Genomic DNA, 22,701 nt, shown 5'->3' with positions numbered 1-22,701 from the left:
TTTAATCAGGTTGTAGGTACCTTGCCAAGTAACTCTGACGAGACCCGAACATGTAGTATCAGATATCAATCCCTTCTTTTTGTCAGAGACGGCTTGTCCTGCAACTGGCGCAGCAGAAGTGCCTGTGGTCTTCTTGGATTTCTTCCCCATTTTTCTTGAGCTTTCTCCTTTGGATGAATTCTGCACAGAGGCGAAAATAAACGTAACACAGAGATATGCCAATGAAAATCCAATATGGGAAAGATATATTGATCAAAGCGTGCTGAGAGATTAACTCTTAAAAATGGTTGCGGATACAATCCATGGGAAGATCTTACAATTACATTAAATGGCCGTTTAAAACCTGCCACCCCTTAAATGCCTATTATACCATTATTCGGCCGAATGACCCGTTTAAGCGTGCTATGGATGTTTTGGCGGTTGGGCGCAGGTGCATCATTGCTTAGCAAATTAAGCTTCAAATATGATTTGATCATAATATCCCTCCATTTAACGGCTTTTTTGAAATCCGCGCTATATCATAATCAGGCGTCGGGAACACTTAAATCCTTATGTTGACAATTTTGAAACCTCGATCACCGATAGCGATATCGCATCGCATCGGGAGAATTGGTATTATATAAACATATGGATAGCATACCACCGATCGCCGATAGTGAAATCGCATCGCATCGGGGTGAATGGGCATAACAATGTGCATAGATAGTGTATCGCCGATTGCCGATTGCGCTATCGCATCGCATCGGGGTATGACCTGGGCGCCTTATTATTGTGCATAGGATATTGCCGATTGCCGATTGCGATATCCCATCGCATCGGGGTGAAAGGCTTGGGGTGCTTTAAGACTGCGTATAGAGTATCGCCGATAGCCGATAGCGATATCGCATCGGCGGGAACCCATATGTCACTTATTTGTGTTTTCTATGTCATTGCGATATGCGATCTTGCGATCGCTTTATCGCAATGATAAAAGATTGTTTTATTTGATCAAAAATGGGTTTTTCAAAAGGTTTTATATAATGTCTTCATTTGGTTTGCGGACCTTTTTCAAATAATGCAATATTGATACCAATTAACTTCTAAAGGGACCCATTTCATATGATAATTTTGTAAATATAAATGATATGAAATGGGGGGTTGTTGTAGGGCACAACAGGTTCATGTAAGGTTATTATGTAAACCAGGGAAATTGCCTTTAGGCAGTTTTCTTGTGTCAAAAATTACACTTTTCAAAGGGAAATGTCACTTTCCAAGAAAATAATTTAATTAACTTTTCTCTTTTATTTTTCACCACCCATGAAATTATTTCACAAGTTATCCTCTTTAATCCATATTCACTTCCAAGAAAATAACTTGGATAAGAAAAGAGCATGCATCCTATATTTTCTTACATAAAAAGCATTTGCATTGTTATATAAAGGCAAGAAAGATTTCTCATCTTTTAATGATGCAAATATATTTATAATAACAATCTTTTTTTATATAGTAATAACAATATTTATCTAGATGTAGTAATAAATTTTCTCTACCAAGAAAAATATATAATAAAAATATTTATCTACATGCAGTAATATATATTCTCTACTAAGAAAAATATATAATAACAATATTTATCTACATGCAGTAATATATTTTCTCTACCAAGAAAAATATATAAAAGTCAATTTTTATCTACATGCAGTAATATATTTTCTTTACCAAGAAAATCTATCCCAATTACTGTCATTTGTGTGCATTAAACACATATTCAACCTAAATTTCTGAACACAAAAATTTATGAATCTTTTCAAAAAAATACTAACTACTCTTTAAGCATTAGCATTCTTTGGATTTCTTCAAGAAAACATGGACTTACAAGGATATTTCAATTTTCTTTTAATGAAATTAAAAGAGATATACTTATCTTTTCTTGGCATACATCATTCGCTCTGTTTGCATGACATCCATGGCCAGTGTGAAGTTTTCCTTCAAATTGTAGCCAAGTAGTTCACTCTCCCATCTCTGAAGCGATCTTAACGACATCACTAAATTTGTGCGATGGATATGAGCGTCTTTTTTTTTGCAGAGAAGTAATACTAACACCCCTAAAAAACAATGGTGCTTACTACGGAAAAATCTTGCAACCTCAACCAAATGAGTAGCTCCCTCAAAAATGGTTTCTCCCTCCTTTTTCACAACAACCCTCCGAGTGAAAAGGGTTATTCCATGGTCGTTTCACCATACCGAACCCTAACTACCTTATGTTATTAACAAATCTAGGGTTAAATATTTTACATTATGTTAATAATTAGTTATCCAATGTAGGTTGGTTGGGTATATTACATACTCCCCCCCTTAAAGAGAACACCGTCCTCGGTGTTCATCATTAACTTTTACATATGACACCTATCTAGAAACACCAAAAATGATCATTTAATAACATTTTATCAATAATCATAAGCATTTACAACTACAACAATATTCAATTTCTACTTTCCATCACTTGGCCATTACTCAATTTATAGACGCAAAACAAAATATCTATACCAACTTACCATTACTTACCAATTACTCTTGGAAGTCATGATCTCTTTCATGAGAATTCTCTAAGAATGGTTTGACAGCCCATCCACACTTCATGGAAAGTACCCTGTAATATATGACTAACAAATTCGATCACATTAGTTACAACATTTTCAATCAAATGAAATACTTTTAACTATTAATCAATTATGCAATGTTAGGTGATATTTCAATAACAATGCTTCTACCAGTACTTGGAGAGCACCAACACTCTAATCATCAAACTGATAAATCACTGCACTATGTGCACGTTGTCTTAGCTCCTTTTAGTAACATCGACACAGTACTCCTAAAAGTACCCAAAGAGAACCTATCTCTCTAATCATCAAAATAGTCAATAACTGCACCAAGTGCAAATTGTATTAACCCCTACTAAGATGCTTACAATATTGGTAATGCAATAAAGGAACTAAAATTGCAATAAATCCTTACTGAGCACTAAGTTCCTTTCGTGTTAAATGTGCATAACATATTTTACACAACTATATATAAAATTCATTTTTAACACAACATATAACTAATTAATTAATGTGTTCTCTTACAAGAACCATAATGGCAAAGGAATGTTCTTCCCAACCCATGGGAACTAGTTTCCTCAACCAGATGGAGTCATTTTCGCATCTAGACAGTTTCTTTGATAGAGACCTTACCAGGTCTAACATGGAATTCCATTAGCCAACTAGCTCAAGAATTCCAATGACTATATAGGGTCAAATATAGGATTCCTATGGCAACGTCCTACCTATTCCTCTGACAACATCCCGTCTATGAGGAATGTTGGGCCTCCTCCAACAGGCTCCAAATCAAAAGAGTTTCCTTAGGATTTTTACCCTCTTCACCATCTTGGCCAACTCTTTTCCCTTACTGAGATCATTTATCTCTAGGGAGGGGAAATCCAGGCAAGCAAGTTCCATCAACCCCTTCGGGCAAGCAAGTTCCATCAACCCCTCCGGGCAAGCAACTGCCATCAACCCAAGGCCTTCTGGAATTTAACAACTATCCACAACTGTATGGCATGTTAAATTTCTCTTTTAGCACTCTTTTCCACAACAATCTACATAAAGAACCATATGCACATTATCATTAACAAAATAAACATGCATGTACACCATGCATCTACGCTTAACCCTCAACATGAGTCCACAATATCTAGATTGACATGAAACATAACTAACATACATGTTGTATTCGTTCTGATTTTCCAAGTAACACAATCATGTATATCATATAACATTATACTTTCTCATTTACCTTGACAGGTTTTATTTTTGCCATTAAGCTACCACTACTTAATCCCATCATCAACATTAGTCATAAATATGCATCATTTAATAAGTATTCACTTTTGAAATCATTTCCAATTTCCACAGTGTATTTTCATCAACAAACCAATATATGAAGTAACTACCATAATCACTTGTTTACGAACTGTAATAAGCTTAAGTCAAATTCAATTCATGCATATAAGTTTTATTAGTTAGTCATGCAACACTAACCAATCACAGCTACCAACCATCTTAATGCAACCATAGCAAAAATTAATCAACAATTAGTTATTACAATCAAGTCTTACTACTTGACTCATTATTTATTTTCAATATCTAAAGGGGTTCTTCCAATTTCATTTTAAAGCAATCTGTCATCCTATTCAAGGATGTTCCCCATATTTACACTCATGCATTCACTCATTAAAATTAGTGCACTATAACTTTATTCATGTTCATTAAATGTATCATTAATATTTCCATATTTGCAAAAGTTGGTAGTTAATTGTCACTTTCCTTAGTGAGTGTTCAAGATTGTTCATAAGTGTGACAAAGGTTTTATTGTCTTTTATCCTCATCAGGATCAAATGTTGTGATCATAGTTTTGTAGAAAACGTTATTACACACTACTCCTTACAGTTATAAACATGAATCACACATATCATGTCAAAAGTAGTCCACTGCATATATCAATATGTAGGTTGTTAGACTCATACCTGAGTTGATTCTCACTAGTAGAATGCCTTGATTTCCTTTCTGCTTAAAAATTCCCAAAGGCGCCAGTGCTGCAACCTTTAGCTCTGATACCACTTGTAACATACCCTGATAACCTCACATGAAAATGCAGGGAGTTAGAATTTTTTTACACAAATTACCCACAAGTAATTATCCAAATCACTATTCCACATTCCTCATTAACCATTAGATAGAATGTTCATTAGTACATAAAGTAACTTTAAATAGAAGACAATAAGTTGCATAACCATTAACAATCATTGTTGTAGTACTGTTGTGTTATATTAACATAAATTGTCTAATGAACCTTGCATCCATTTCATGATTCCCTTAACTAGATTAATTAATCACATACTTGACATTATGATTATCACATCAGATAAGGAATCAACATCATCAAACTGACACAATAATCAATCACATCATTGAACATCGATATACCTTGGAAACCCCGTAGGGTGAAAACTAGCAAACGTTTAATTTTATTATTAAATGCTCGTGAGGGTGTTCACCCCTCACTCAATGGCTTATAAGAGATTCCATCCCTTATCCATTGTTATAAAATATTACAATGAAATATCATTAAAATACCACATACCTAGCTAAAAGCTATTACAATTGTCATGAAACCATTTACCTACATATCACCACTCTCTACATCCTTGTGGCATGATTGCTCCATCAATGTACCATCCTGCAACTCGTACTCATGAGCATGGATCGTTAGTTCTTTATCTACCACAATGTTAAACATAATTTTTCTTTATCACAAAAAGCCATTGTTCCCTGTCATTATTGTCGTCAACAAGCTTTGGTAACATGATTAGATAGAGTAGTAATCAATCAACAATTATCCTTTAGAATCGATCCTTTAACATCTATTCATGTGCATACATGAGATGTAAATAAAATATCACAACACGTTTCTTCTAACAACATTGTACATGTTTAAAAAGATAATTATCAAGCATGTCAAAATAATTACCACATTACTATGATCATTCTCACACCACCACATGTTCATATCCAAGGAAACCACTGCAACCATTCATTTCATTTAAAGTATACTAGAAACTTATCTTTGCTTTTCATGGATATAACTAGATAAAAACTTATTCAAAGAGAGCTAGCCCCTTAGCTTTTCTTTGTGCATGTAACTATGTAATCTTTCCAATATAATAGATATTATAAAAATACATGCCCCATTCTAAGGCAAGGCTAACATGATAGACATCATCGTCGTGTAAGAAAATGCAAATTCCTTTTCGAAAAACATATTTTCCAAGATAAAGTTATTTACAAAATCTATTGTATGCACAAATACATGCATTTCTATAAACAAGAACTAATGTGTTAATCATTATTTATTGCATGCAAATATATGTATTTTACAAAGGAAATCTAGTACATTTATTTCAAGTAACTACTTGTTTTACTTCCATAATGCTCATTCTTGTCGGCACAGAAATCCATATTTCTCTTTAAAAGATCTAACGCAATAGTTCTACAAATCCATGTTTATCTTTAAAATATCTAACACAACAATTATATCTCCATACATGTAATCAAATATTGTTTCCATGCTTTTTCATATGTTTTCTTTTCACATAGTCATTTTCAAGAACCCATATTTATCTTTTGTATGTACAAGTTCTCATGCATTTGTTTTCATGAAAGTATCATAATCAACCTTTGATTTGGGCATAAGAACTAAGATAATAATAATGTTAACTTTTTATGCAATAAACCATGCAATTAAATCAAACTATCCAATTTACAACACACAAGTCATTTATCTTTTTACCCATCAAAAGATGTAACTTTTCCAAACCCTTGCAAAGGAATTAATGCAATTAACTTATCTTTTCTTCAACAAATAATTATGTCTTATAAACACATAAGGTAGTTATTAAAACTACATGTTTCAAAAGGAAATCTCACTTTCCAAGAAAATAATTTAATTAACTTTTCTCTTTTATTTTTCACCACCCATGAAATTATTTCACAAGTTACCCTCTTTAATCTATATTCACTTCCAAGAAAATAACTTGGATAAGAAAAGAGCATGCATCCTATCTTTTCTTACATAAAAGGCATTTGCATTGTTATATAAAGACAAGAAAGATTACTCATCTTTTAATGTTGTAAATATATTTATAATAACGATATTTTTCTATATTGTAATAAAAATCTTTATCTACATGTAGTAATATATTTTCTCTACCAAGAAAAATATATAATAGCAATATTTATCTACATGCAGTAATTATACTCTCTACCAAGAAAAATATATGATAAAAGTATTTATCTACATGTAGTAATATATTTTCTCTACCAAGAAAAATATATAAAAATTTATCTTTATACACATGCGGTAATATATTTTCTTTACCAAGAAAATCTATCCCAATTATTGTCATTTGTGTGCAGTAAACAAACATTCAACCTAAATTTCTGAACACAAAAATTTATGAATCTTTTCAAAAGAATACTAACTACTCTTTAAGCATTAGCATTCTCTGGATTTCTTCAAGAAAACATGGACTTACAAGGATATTTCAATTTTCTTTTAATGAAATTAAAATATATATACTTATCTTTTCTTGGTGTACATCATTCGCTCTGTTTGCGTGACATCCATGGCCAGTGTGAAGTTTTCCTTCAAATTGGAGCCAAGCAATTCGCTCTCCCATCTCTAAAACGATCTTAACGACATCACTAAATTTGCGCGATGGATATCAACTTTATTTTTTTGGCAGAGAAGTAATACTAACCCCCCTCAAAAACAATGGTGCTTACTGCGACAAAATCTTGTAACCTCAACCAAACGAGTAGCTCCCTCAAATATGGTTTCTCCTTCCTTCTTCACAACAACCCTCTAAGTGAAAAGGGTTATTCCATGGTTGTTTCACCATACTGAACCCTAACTACCTTATGTTATTAACAAATCTAGGGTTAAATATTTTACATTATGTTAATAATTAGTTATCCAATGTAGGTTGGTTGGGTATATTACAATATGTGTTTAATTTTATTTTTTAATAATGCAAGTAATAGAAGGAAGTGTTGAGATTTAATATTTATGAGTGAATAATTTATTTATATCCAGTATATTTTTGTCTTTATGAAAATATATTTATTTATCATTATATTAAATTTAAAATTAAATAAATTATTTTAGAAATTTATTTTCTTACCTCTAGCAAAATTGTAATTTCCATTATGTAGAATAGTGAAAATTACATGCAGTAGATGTGTATAACATATCATGATATTAGTTCTTAATCACTCAACAAATACTCAACAAATACTTGAGTGATAACATCCATAAAAGTGTTTAAAAAAATTGCTATGTGATTTTTTTTATATCTACATATATACAAAATACTGCTAGAAAGTTGTTGTCCATATCAAAAACAAAAAAATACTATGTAGCCATTGTCTAAAAACAATAATTGAAGGTTTATATGATCACTGCAGCATAGACATATCAGAAGACTGGGATAAAGTATCATTTTGATCCTAGATCTGACAGCAATAGATCAATGAGGGGGCAATGATAATCTTGATAGTGATCATGGCCATTATGCTCAGTAATCAACCATGTCCCATGAGCCTACGGCGTGCCCTCTGAATGCGGTGTGCCCTGTGAATCCTTCGAAAGCTGGTCAGAAAGAAAGTTTCTTTCCCTGTAAATTTGTTGACAAATAATAACATTAAATTGTGCTTTAATCACGACAGAATTCTTTGGTAATGGCCATTATGCTCAGTAATCAACCATGTCCCATGAGCCTGCAGCGTGCCCTCTGAATGCGGTGTGCCCTGTGAATCCTTCGAAAGCTGATCAGAAAGAAAGTTTCTTTCCCTATAAATGTGTTGACAAATAATGACATTAAATTGTGCTTTAATCACGAGAGAATTCTCTAGTAATGACTTGAGTGTGTGCACGGGGAAAGTAGAATGTTAAGTTGTCTAATTCGGAATAATGATTTGTGTCAGAGACTAGACTCACGAGAATCACGAAAGAATTGTAATTGTCAGCAACCTTTTTCAAATGCAAATAACATAATTAATTTTAAGTTATCTAATTCGAAAATATTATTTGAGCCTGAGCCGAGACTAGATTGTAATTTGAAATAATATTGAAGTACAAAACTACCCCTCCAAAGCATGTCCATTTTGTGCAGAGCCATCGAAATATACCCAAAAAATTTATAATCGATGTCTATTTTTAGAATTTCTTTTTTTTTATTTTTCTTTCATTATATTTAATTTCAAACATTAAAATCAAATATTAAAACCATAATCTAAAATACCTATTTTAATATTTTTAACCATGGTAATATGCATACTACTTACCAAAAATATAATAAAAGGTTTGTTTTTCATATTTCCACAAACTTAGCAGTTTCTAAATAGCTAACTGAAACAAAACATTTCTTAAGGAATAGTTCACTATAGGGGATATCTAAGTTCGAATAATCACAACAGTTATGTGTTTGTTTGAAAAGTATATTTTCAAATCGGTTTAATTTTGGACATGTGTGTTAATATTCTTTCAAACAATATCCATGCAAGTAATGCAATTTAATTCAAAATATTTATTATAAATGAAGGTTGCGTTTTTAATTCAATGGTTACCTCCACATAGCTTGAAAGCTCTTTTAGACAACTCCTAATTATCCCAGACAACTCTTAATTATCAAGGTTAAAATTGATGTGTATTCAATTGAGCTCACCTATTTGCTATTCATAATGTCAAATGAGTCTAAGTACTTGTGTTACGCTACCACCTACTTTCTTCATAATTTTAAATGAGTTTAAGGACTTGTGTTAAGCTACCACCTATTTTCTTCATTTTCAAGTTCGGTATATTTAAGTATTCAATTCAAAGTGCTTACCTCTTAATGTTTATACTGTGTTAAATTGAAAAGTCTTCACATATATGCATTATTTTTTAAGTTTAATGAATTGTTCTTTTAAAACATGTAAATTATTTAAATTAAATAATAAAATAATATACTTAGGAGAAAAAAAAAATTATAATTTTTTTCAAGGAAATTTTTTTTATATTGTTTTCTACTATAAAAAAAAATTGGCTTTTTCACCCATTTCTATTTGTTTTTTTTATTACCTATTTTCATTTGTTTTATATTAAGAATTTTCATTTCAATCAATAAACTATCTTGTAAAACTTTCAATTTACCTCTAGTTTACAATTACATAGGCTCAATATTGTACACACAACTTTTATTGAGGTTTCACAAGTAGTTTCCTATCATACTTACCTTGGGACAAGAAAGTCTAGCCTAAATCTCTCAAGACTTCTAAGCCCAAATAGTAATGAAGTTCTCCAAGGTCTTTCATTTCGAACATCTATGATAACTGCTGCTTGATTTCTTCAATGAGTTTGTTTGCATTTCCTATCATAATCAGATCATCTACATACAAAGAAATCAATACAATCTGCCCCTCATCATCATACACAGTATACAAGTTAGGATCATTTTTTCTCCTAATATACCCATGCTTAAGAAAGAATGAATCTATTTTGTCATACCAGGATCTGGAAGCCTATTTTAGTCCATATAAATCCTTCTTTAATTTTTAGAATAAATGCTCTTCCCCTTTCTTAACAAATTGATCCAGGTGGCTCATCGAACACTGGTGACTGGGAAAAGGCTCAAAAATGAAAGTGCTTAGATTGTGATCAACTCAGGTTCAACTCATAGATCTCATCGTCCTGATCGTGGCTGTGTGAACGGTTCATCAAACTGAGTCCGTATGCGAAAGTTAGGAGTAGTCAAAGTTTAGGGTTGACTTGGGTGGCTCGGCAGCGTTAAGGAGGCAGCAATTTGGACAAAATTCGGCCACTAGATTCTAGCCAACCTGAGCCAGATTCCAGACGAATTTGTGGCCTGTTTAATTTGTCTCCTTCGGTCATTTTTTGAATTTTCAAAAATGGTTAATTGTTGTTTAATAAAACAAATATATATATATATATATATAATTTTGGGGTGGAAAGCCACCAACCCCACCACCCCCCCATATCCAATAATAAAAAAATATTAATTATGGGATGACAGGCCATGACCACTGCTAGCCCTCCCTCAACCATTGTAACTAAACCTTAATTATGGGTGGGCGACCATGACCCCACCAGCCCGGAGCCTACTCAAACCACGGTGGGGGCGCAAGCTATCAACCCCGCCGCCCTCTCCACCCTCCTTGTATACGTAACCTCCGGCGATAATTGGGGCATGACCACCCAAAATTGCCCCCCAACCTTAAACATAAAAAAATATATATCATGTGAGTTAATACGGGAGGGGCGAGATTTGATCCCCCGACCTCTCCTCAACTATTTGCTAAAGTTACCAACGCGCCCAATGGTCCTCCTTTGGACTATCCGCCCGCCAAATTGTATTTAACCCCCTCATTTTCATAGTGTGGCCAGCAAAGGTACATGCACGATTTTCGAGACCGAGTTTTCATTTGCAGGTGGAACCATGAGCGGGAACAGAGGCAGGTGGAACCATACTTGAGCGCAACTTTGAGAGGGGCCAAATTTTCCCAGTGTCCAAATTAGACAAACTTTATGTCGATTTTATACCTCTTGGTGACACAAACCTGATGTTGGTGTTAGATTATGCAACAGAGGCCTTGAATTTTCGTCCACTTCTTATATTCTATTGTAGGTGTTAATACTCAATGTGTAAGCAGACATTTTTATGGTGATCGATGCTACAAAATTTGATGGTACAACAGGCCAACAACAGAGTAGCCCATCATTCACGCATCCATGGTGCTGAGGTATATACATTGTTGTTGCACTATACTTCTTTTTATGGCTTACGGGATGTGTTACGATTCTCGCTCGATGTGATGCGAAATCATCATTATAAGTTTTCATTGTGTTGATTTGATCCTTGTGCTTTATGTTTTTATGCGGGATATTGTTTGTTGATGTTGACGAGAGATGTACATTTATGGTTTTGTTATGTTATTATGAGATCTTTATGTAGCTTGTACAAGAGATTCTCTGAGTCATTAGATAGGAACATGTATTGGTTTCCAGCCACTCCTACGTGAGGGCAGTTCCTGTTATGGAACATGTATTAGGGGTTACCAGCCACTCCTGTGTGAGGGCATTTCCTTTATGACCGTGATAACATACATGTACATATTCATCCTCTTTACAAACACTTAATGCAGCGGCCTAAACCATCTTGACAACGAGGCCCGGAGACGTAGTCCCTCCTGAATGAACTCCATTATAAATGGCTTGCTTTCATGTGCTAATTATTGTCATGTTCCTCTTCTTTAAAACATGAAAATGTATTCAATTATGTTCTTTTAAAAATGTAATTTAACACATCACAGAAGTAAAAGGTCTTGGAAGGGTCCTTTGTCACACCCGGACCCAGATCACAAATCCATCTGGTTGAATTAGATATACTTCCTCTTTCATATCTCCATTTAAGAAAGAAAACTTTACATCTAGCTGGTGTATTTTCCAGTGGTGTTTAGTAGCTAATGCAATAACCATTCTAATTGTGTCTAATTTAGCTACAAGGGTGAAGGTTTCCTCGTAATCTATACCTTATTTTTGGGAATACCCCTTTGCGACCAGCCTAACTTTATATTTATCTATAGATCCATTGGCTTTAAACTTTAATTTGCATAACCATCTCAACCCTATGGGTTGTTTTCCTTCAAGAAGTTGAACTACATCCCAAGTATTATTTTTAATGATAGATTCATATTCCTCCTACATTGCTTCCCTACATTCATTACTTTGACTATCTTCATTAAAATTAGAAGGTTCAACAATGTTCAAAGTACCGGTAATGAGTGCATGATCCCTGTAACTGGATGGAAATTGTATGTGCCTACTTGATATTCTGAGTGGTGGAGTGGCTTCAAACTTGTTCTGATCTCCCCTCTGCGGACTGGTTTCAAACCTAATTTGATCAACCACTTCTTCTTTCTCCTGCTACTATTGTTGTTGCTACTCACTGACCCCTGTTTCATCACCATCTTCTGACAATAAAGGCACATGCCACTCTTCATCACTACGAACAGGGTTCCCATCATCTACATTTTTATGAAATGCCACATCTTTGCTTTCAAACACCTTGTGAGTCGAAGGATTAACTAACTTATAGGCCTTAAACTCACTGCAGTATCCAACAAAAGTAAACTTAATAGCTTTTGAATCTAACTTCTTCCTATCTTCTTTTGGGACATGAGCAAAAGCCTTACACCCAAATACTCTAAGTTGACTTATTGTAAGCTTGAAGCCAAACAATGCTTCGAAAGGAGTTTTATAATCCAGACACTTAGTAGGACTCTTATTCTTAAGATACATTGCATTGTTTACAGCTTCTGCCCAAAAACCATTGGTCAGATTCTTACCTTTGAACATACTGGTGGCACACTCCACGAGGGTTCTATTTTTCCTTTCCGCAACCCCGTTTTGCTGAGGAGTGTAAGGTGTTTTGAATTGCTGCTATATTTCATGTTCTTTACAGTATTTGATGAAATCACCCTTCTTGAATTCTCCACCTTCGTCTGAGCGAAGAATTTTGATGAAATTTCCTGATTGCTTCTCAATCATACTTCTAAATTGCTTGAAGTATTCAAAAGCATGAATTTTCTGCTTGAGGAAGTACACCTAGGTGAACCTTGTACATTCATCAACAAAAATAAGAAAATAGTAGGCCCCTCCTAACAACCTTGTCTGCATTGGCCCACATAGATTAGTGTGTACAAGTTCAAGTATATCCCTTTGCTTCCTATCAACAATAGTAAGAAATTAATCACTATGTAATTTACCAAGGACACATGCTTCACAGTCAACATGCATACTCTTTAAAACTGGAAGGCCATTCATCATACCCTTTTTCTGAAGAAGTAGTAGGTCACTGAAGTTTATATGCCCAAATTTCTGATGCCAAAGATTCTCTGCAGACATGGCTAATGATGCTAATTCTTGATGTGACGCACTTCTGACATCTAGTTTATAAAATCCTCCTACACGTACACATGTTGCAATGGACTTCATCCGATCCAGCATGTCTTTAATTACACAATGAGATTTAATGAAATCTACCTTAAGATCCTCATCTTTTATTCTAGATACATAAATCAGGTTATTTTTAATCCCAAGTATGTACATAACATCATGAATATGCCTAATGTTTCCATCAGGTAGTACGACATGGACATCACCATATCCCTTGATTTCATACCCTGTATTGTCTCCAAGGTAGACCTTAGTACCAATGTTGGATTCTCTAAAAATTTTAAACCATTGCCTCTTACCTATCATATGGGAGGAAGCTCCTGAGTCCACGAACCAAATTTATGATTCATCCTCCTTAATTGACAACGCAGAATCAGATATGAACAAATATGATATTCAAATTCTGATCTGCATCAGCAAGATGGCCTGCATGTTTCTTGTGTCTTTGTTGATCTTCATCAAACTTCTTCTTCCGACAATGTTTAGCCATATGAACAAATTTACCACAATAAAAGCATTTCGGTCTTGAATCACTTTTGTTTGAAGACATACCTTCAGATGGAGGTGGCTTTCTTTGTGGGGCTCCTCCACTTTTGTGTGCTGCATTTCTCTTTCCTCTTAAGGGCTTCTTCTTTCCATTAGGGCAAGATCTAAGCTCTAGGGTTTTAGGGTCATCCCCCTTTCCTCCTACTGCATTAGGATCCCTGCCAATTCTTCAAACTTGGGCACTTTTTCTCCCGCGTTCAACCCAGTGATGAACATTTGATAGTCGTTAGTCATACCATTCATGGTAATCAAGACCAAATCAGTATCTGATATTGTTTCACCAATGTCGCCTAACTTAGTCTTCAGTTCCTTGATATGAGAGACGAATCTTGCTACTGATTCATTTTCCTCCATTTTAATGGAGAGAATCTTTCTCTTTAGAAACAGTAGGCGATTTGTGTTCTTGATCTCGTACAAGTCTTTGAGAGTTGTCCAGATGTCTGTTGCAGCTTTACAATCTCAAATGTGAGGAATAATGCAATCTTTCACAAACAATTTGAGCAACACCTTTGCCTTGTTCTCCCTCTTTTCCGAGTCTTGGATTGTTGTTGTTGTTCCACCTGTAGCTAGAGTTGACTTCAACTCATCACCATTTGCAATTGTCCATGCGTTTTGCCCTTCCAACAGGGTCTGCAACTTAAATTTCCAATTGGAGTAATTGGAACCGTGGAGCTTATTGCTCTCGTTCAAATAGGCCTTTGCCATTTGAGTGTTCATCTTGACATAAAAACGACCTCCAACAAACTAGATCTATCCCACATCAGAAGAGAAATCTCAAAACACAAGCTTTAGATTCAAAAAAAAATATACCCCATTTCGATTAAAATCGAAACCCCCTTTGTTTATTTTTTTTTACTTTTCTTTAAAAAAAAATGTCTTCCCAAAACATTAAATGTATGCAACAATTTTAATCCCAAAACATTAAATTTTTTTTTTTAATGTTACACTGTTGCTCTTTCTTCAATTGGGCAATACGCCCTCATATATGGCTCACCGCACCCATAAAATTTAAAAAAACAGCATTGAACCCCAATGAAAAAAAAATGGTGAGGACCATACATAGTTTTCGGCCTCCAATTATCGAATACCACCATTTTCAGCCTTCAACACCACTATTACAGCCTCCTCTTTTGTGAGTAGCGCAGGCGATTGTGGATTTGTATGCTCCACTCAGAGCAGCACACAAAAGACAGGTGGAGTAGCACCACTGTTGGTCATGCAGGTTTCTCCACCCAACACTACACAACACGCACTTGCAAGAGCACGCAGGCAGCACGACTCTCTGACTCCAGCTTCCGTTTTCGGCATCCGACTCCAGCTTCCGTTTTCGGCACCTCAAACCATGCTTCCCCTACGCTGCAACATGACTCCTCTCCGATGCAAGTGCACACAACACGTACCTGGAGCACGCAACACTGATCTGGGCTCTCTTTCACCCGATTCGTGATAGCAGCCTCCAACAGCGGCCTTCACGAGGGTTTTGCGAGCATGGCCATACCACTCTTTCTCTCAGCCTCCACACGAGGATGTAGCTCTGATCTAGACTCCTCGACCTCCACCGATCGACAGCAATCACGGCGCTCTCTTTCGCCCGATTTGTGATCGGATGCAGTCTCCTCCAACGCTGATAGCAAAACAAATCTCCTCCTCTTTTCTTGACAACGGAAACGACGCTGCAGATCTAGATATGCGTCACCACTACCAATAGTCCTAGCAGTCCGCCAGCTGCCTCGGCCTCATCTCAAACAACAGTTATAAAGAAAAACGCATTTCACATACCATCACGACTTTTGCTTGCAGATCCGCGATATAAGGGAACGATGGACCGAATCGTTGTAAGGAGAGAAGCAATCATCACGTTTTCCCCTTCGAATCTGCGATGGTAATCGCCCTCTTCCCTTCAGACAGAGCGATGATTACGTTGAATTAAATTTTAAAAAATGTGTTCCTTCTCCGGCTTCTCACCACGTTATTTTTCTTCACATTAGCTCCCCACTCACAGATTCACAGGCCCTCTTAAACTTGTAGCTCTCATACCATGTTAAACAAACTTAAGAATCAACTTTATTAATTAGTTGAACAATGCACAGGTGAGGAGCTCCCCTGGAGACTGCCTCTAGCAGAACGCTCTACATAAAATCATCTTACAATCGAAATTATATATAGTATTCACACATCTAGGGAAGTTAGAACAGTTACCTAAGAAGTAAGAACTAATTCTTAATCTAAAGCTCTACTGAACCAAACCTCTCCATATTTACATATTCTCCATTATCTTCAACACTTATGACAATTGTCCTATCCTCCCTTCAAAACTTTCATAATTTTTAATGATAATCCTTTTGTAAAAAGAGTAATTAACATTAAGAAGAATTAGGAAAAATACAACTCAAACTAGAGCAAGCTTATCCCACTTTGAAAGAATAATTTGACTTTGAATCGTTGAAAAAAGGTGTGGCGAGAAATCATTTTGATCTTCAAGTAATATATTTCATGTGCTATGTTGTTTAAATGAGTGGCATGAAAATATATACGCGGCTCCAAAAAGGTGAAGGTAGAAATAAGAAGGAAAAACAAAAGAACAACAACAAAGAAACTACCGAAAGGAATCTAGTAATAAAGAAACATGTGGAAGAAAATTAAATACGAGAGAAACCATGTTCAGAACAACCATCAATCATGTAAAATCAATTCCTATCAAAATATGAATTAAAGATGAACATACATGTGGTAAACTAATTTTATTAATTAACGATGGGAATCGTTTTCTGCCACTTCAAAACCAAATGTACCAAATGAATAGTAACCATAGAAACCTATCAAAGCCCACGACTGGAAAGAAATCATTCATCCATTATATTGTTACAATATCACCAACTTTTCCATGTGCAGAAATAATTGAATGGTGGATAGATTATACAAATGAAAGCGAAGCATATTTCTAGTGGGAAAGGTAAATTCATAGGTTCTTTCGCACCTATAAATTTGAAATCATATGATAAGATAGTTTATAGGGAAAGTTCAAGTGGGAAAGATGTCTGAATTAGAGCCCTTACCATTTTGTATGCGGCACCCATCCATATTCTAGTTGGGAAATTATTATTGGTTTGAGTTTCTTAAATTTTTCACATTTTTTATTATACAACATGCAAATTTATTCTAAAGTTTCTTATTAAGGGTGAATAACCATTACCAACCATACTCTTTATATTGAATAAAAGTTATCAAATAAATAAACATAAAAATAAATATAAAATAAGAAAAAATTTCGATAAAATGTTTGGTTACAATACCATGTTTTAGGTTACAAAGAAATAGTTGAGAAAAAAACACAAATAATAAAACATTTTTTTTAACAATAATTAGAGAATTTTACTAAGTAAAGGTTGCAACAAATCTTGTACCATGAGTACATCTAAAAAAATTTCCCAATAGAATGTTCATAAACCAAAAAAAAAAAATGCTAACTTATAGACATAGCCCATAAACCATTACAAATATAGCTTAGTTTGAAAATAACGTAGTAGTGTAGTTTATGCAAAAAGAGCCTAAAATACAAAATATTTTGTAATACATATCTATTTAGTATAAAGTATATTGAATGGTGGTTTCATTCTCTACTTCTTTAACTAGATCAAACACTTGTTTCACTTTTTCTACAAGCTCCAAAAGCTAGTGTATTATGCAAGGTTCCATGGGATTTCCAAAATTAGCATTAATAGACTATGCTTGGTTTGAATTACAGAAGTCCTTACTTTTGGATATGTTAATTACAATAACATGAATCTCCCATTGATCTACCTCCACCTTGTTGAGATAGCGTTTTTACTACATTAATGTGCATATTCTACCAATAATGTGAATAGACACATTGTTTTCTAGTTGCTTGATTTTCTATGATACAACCTAAATCAAGCTATGGTTTCCCTCAACATCCTCCGCATGTTACATTAAAGCCCTCCTAATTTTTTATAGCAATAATGTGAATAGACACATTGTTTTCTAGTTCCTTGATTTTCTATGATACAACCAAAATCAAGTTATGGTTTCCCTTAACATCCTCCTCATGTCACATTAAAGCCCTCCTATTTTTTTGAAACTCCCTACACTTCATTTGAGGGAAAAAGATACCCATATTACATTATGGAGAAAAAAGGCTAAGAAAATCTAATATGCTAGATTGATAACTAGAAGATGAATGAATATAGACCCAAAATTAAAAGCTAAATATAGTCAAGGAAAAAGCTATAAGTAAGCCCACACCAATAAAAACAAAAATAACCCATTCCAAAACCTAAAAAGAAATAATATGGAAAACAAATCTATCTAAAAAATAAAATAATTAATTCATTCGACTAATAACTTCATAAATTTTATATGGAAAAGCATAAATGAATAAAATATTACCTAAACTTAAAAAAAAATATAATTAATCAAAAATTATATTAAAAAATAATCAACCTCTTAGATTATGGGTTCAACCAATTTTCTCAAACATAACCCCAAAAAACAAATCCTACACCATAATCTGAAAGCCATTATACTAAATTCATATTGATTCTTTATAAGCATATGAAGAAGTGAGGTGCAGCATGTGAGAATAATCCACATATTAAAAAAACAATTTTAATCGTATGTGAGGAAGGAAATTGAATATACATACAACGTTAAGAACACAATCTTTTATCAAAGAACTTTTTTAAAATTAAGGAAAATATGCAGCGACCAAAAACCTCTTTCTTTTATTTCTTATCTTCCCTTCCCTTATGACTTATCTTCCCTCTTCCCGTCATGGCTCCGCATGATATGCTTCGCTACCTCGCTAATCGTCTCGCAGTTCTGCTCTGGTTATGTCCAGATTTAACCACCCCTAAAATAATTAGAACCATGCTACCTGGCTCTACAATGCCTAGCTTGTGGATGCCCATCATACTCAGATGTACCCTTCGTCCTTGTGCTTCATTTCCATTCTAGGCTAGTGACCATGTGTTTGGAGCTTACCACATAACAACTTATTTATTTACCATTTCAGATGTTTTCTTTGTTTTAAAGTTGTCTCACTGAACTTAGGTCTATTGCAGATTTGAGAATCCAAGAATTAGAGAGCAACTCAAAATAAATTAATAGTTATATTTCAAGCATTGAAATAACTTTATTACCTACATGTTAATGTTATTTGCAATCAACATGGTTTTATTTCATATATGTTGTTTGTTTGTTGTAGTTGGACTTAATTTGATTATAAATTTTGTTAATATTTTGTTTGTTTGTTGTAGTGGGAGTTAATTAGATTATAGATTTTATAAATATTTTGAAATGTGACAATTTAGTACAAATTTAAAAAGCCAAATCAATTAATTGTTTGAACTTTTCTTATATATTATATTTTAAAATATTTTTTTTCAGGGAAGAAAAGCATAATAGTATTATATAAGGAATATAACTATCAATATTACATTATATCTGAGAAATGAACTTGTTCATTCTGTGAATAGACATCAGAAAGATTTGTTCCAAATGATCCCAATGTGTCAAAATAGACAAGTAATGACAATAGAATTGTACACAGCATGAAAACACATCTACAACATAAGGATGATAGGTTAGATGTGTAGAGGAAAGGATATTGTTTCTTTGAAAATTTTCTAGTTTTTATATCTCCATTCCCTATAATGACATTTTTCTATTAATGAAATAACACACCTTGAAATTTTTTGATTTGATTTTCTTTTAGGTTTCCTAAGAAGCTTGGGGAGGACCCACCCATAGCAAGCTGGAACCAATGTTTTTCTTTTATACCTTAGTTTTTATATATTTATTCAAGTTGTGATACTTTCTTATTATTGATAAGTGATATTTACGTAATCTCATGTTCTTTTATATGTTTGAATACCAGCATAGATCCATATTAACTTTGGATATGCCAAGCTCCAAGAGAGATCAAATAACTCAAGATTCAATTTTCTTTTTAAGTGCAAAACTTCAGGGAATATTTGCACCTTGATAGATTTTATTCCTCTCTTCACTTGGTATATACTTAGTTAAAATGGATCTATGTTGGTTTTTAATAATATTATTTATATTATATAAATTTCACGTCTTTATATATATAATTATTCTCATTTTATCTTTTTTAAAACCTTGATTTAATCTCTATGGAATATCCATGAATTTTTTTTAGTAATGGTAAGGATGGAGGGTTTAGATATATCTCAAAAGTAATTATAACCTTTTGCTTTTAGACCTAATTACAAAAATATTATGAAATTAAATTAAAATAAAATAGTACAAAATATTTTGATTTTGAAATGAGTTATATTTTTTGGGCATGTGGTATTGATCAGCTATGGCATTGGCCCATGGTATTGTAACAAATCCTATTTACAAGTTAATAATACTAAAGTAGGGGTCAATATCCATGGCTACGATTCTTGTTATATTGTAATTTTATTGTAAGTATTATGTTTTTATGTACTTTTAATTCAATTTAAATATGGTTATCGAATAATTATTTTAATTTATATGATAGAATCAATCTTAATATAACTATTATTTACATGTTATATATTTTAATGTGATTTGTATATTATGATTTTCTTTTATCTAAAAACGTTGTTCTTAATTTTATTAACAAAACCAAAAATATAGTATAACAAATTGAGTTATATTATTTTTTATTACTTTTAACTTGTTATTATTGATGGATTAAACATTTAAATATTTACGTCGTAAGGCATTCCCCTTTGAGAAGAAATTTCATGCTGCCCACTTGTCATCACTTTGTACCTTTGGGTTATATGTTAAACAATTAAAGGAAGTTAAGCCATTTGATCATCACAGGTGAAGGTAGTTAGAAGGAAAAATTATTGATAACCTACTGAGCATAGGTCATACCCCTTTTTCCCGGTCTTGTTCACTGCTTCTAATTCTGGAGCTTGCAAACTCTCATAGGGCACTGGAAAGATATTGTCATCATCGTCCTCATATGAGAAGAACAAACCCTGTCAATTTTTTTGGGTTAATAAGGTTAAGACCATGCCACCCTCATATGAGAAGAACAATCATTTTCATGGTTTATGGGTGAAGAAGCTCATGGCCACATTGAGGAAGTGCAAGCTTGAGTATTGTTCATCATGGAAGAAGTATAATACTAGAGAAGGGCATGCATAATACCAGAGATGAGCGTGCATCATTGGGGAAAATAATTTTTCCAGAATTGTTGTGGTCTTAGAGTCCTCCTCCAGTACTATCTCTGAATTCATTCATCAAAACCCCAACAACGTTGCCTACCTTGGCTGGGTCTATGGGGTTTTCTTTGATGGGGGAGCTTCCATGTTCAGGCTTAATTCACCCACCATGATACATTTTCTCCAGGTCTTGAAATGGCTTCCTTGTAATGAATTCTTTCATGGTTTGGTCATTTCCAAGTCTGAAATAAGGGAGAACTTCATAAATTCTTGTAGTTTGAGAAACAATGATCAAGGGGATTGAGGAGGGGAAGGCAATTCCCTGCTGTAAAAGGAAACATATAAACGGCCGAGGATTGTTGAGCATAAGAGTGGCAGTGAAATATTGAATTGGATTCTTGGGTGGGTGCATATAAGCTCAGATGATGAAAAGACCCTTTACAGTGTCTGTTCTCATATCCCTGATTTTCAAGTTGTTTGCGGCAGAACCCAGATACATTCCTTCCCTCTCCATGTATCCAACCTTCAATGTCAGAGACCGCATCGCTGTGGAAAATCTCTCCTATTATTTTAGAAAGCCAAATGTGACTAATATACTAATATTTAAAGCTCCACAAACTTTACCGGAAAAAGGATATAGTGCAGGATATGTCTTCATTAAAAGAGTAGTAGCAAAATCAGGTGATTTTGTGGAACGAGATCCAAAAGACTATGTCTCTGTGATGGGTGATAATCCCAACAATAGTTTTGACTCCCATTTTGGGGGACCACTTCCTGTCAAGAACATTTTAGGGAGATATGTACTCCGTTATTGGCCTCTAACTAGACTTGGAAGTATTGTTCATGAAACTAGACTTGGAAGTATTATTCATCAAACAAGAACAACCATATTACCATACTACAGAGTAGTAGTTAATGCTACCAAGTAAGAAATTATTTGGAGAATTTATTTTTCTCAAGTCTCTCTTCAACATTCTTAATTCAAAGGGAAATAATTAAATGATGTTAATGCCATAAGTTTTTGCGAGCCCAGAGATTGACAACTGAGTTATTGTGATGCCATTTAAGGGATAGATTCTCATTTCTGGTATACTTCATTCAGTGAGAAGATGTGACGATTATGATGTTGAAAATGGATGATCTTTGTCTCCTCTGCAGTATGATTGAATTGAAAATAAATTCTTCATATGGTTCTTATCATTGCCCCATTTATAATAATCATACTACTAGATTGAATAAAAAACCTACAGAGCGTAGGTTAGTCATGATGCGTGGAGTGCTAAAGAGAATTTTGTTTATTTTTCTCTTTGCCTTATAATGAAGATCAAAATACGGCCTGCGTATTGACAACATTCTTGTTGGAAATGAAAATCACAAA

The 22,701-nt window shown here is 33.9% G+C and overlaps 1 pseudogene; it reads left to right on the top strand.

Annotated features, from left to right (window-relative positions):
• The window catches only part of LOC149267017 (thylakoidal processing peptidase 1, chloroplastic-like), a 53,279-nt pseudogene extending 31,027 nt beyond the window's left edge, over positions 1-22,252 (top strand).
• Positions 22,253-22,701: the final 449 nt, after the last annotated feature.

The sequence above is a fragment of the Pinus tabuliformis genome, chromosome 6, assembly GCF_031772625.1.
Source record: "Pinus tabuliformis cultivar Carrire ecotype Pingquan chromosome 6, CPIR1, whole genome shotgun sequence".
NCBI classification, from domain to species: Eukaryota; Viridiplantae; Streptophyta; class Pinopsida; order Pinales; family Pinaceae; genus Pinus; species Pinus tabuliformis.
The sequence above is the reverse complement of the archived record's forward strand: the minus strand, read 5'-3'. Positions and strand labels throughout refer to the sequence as shown.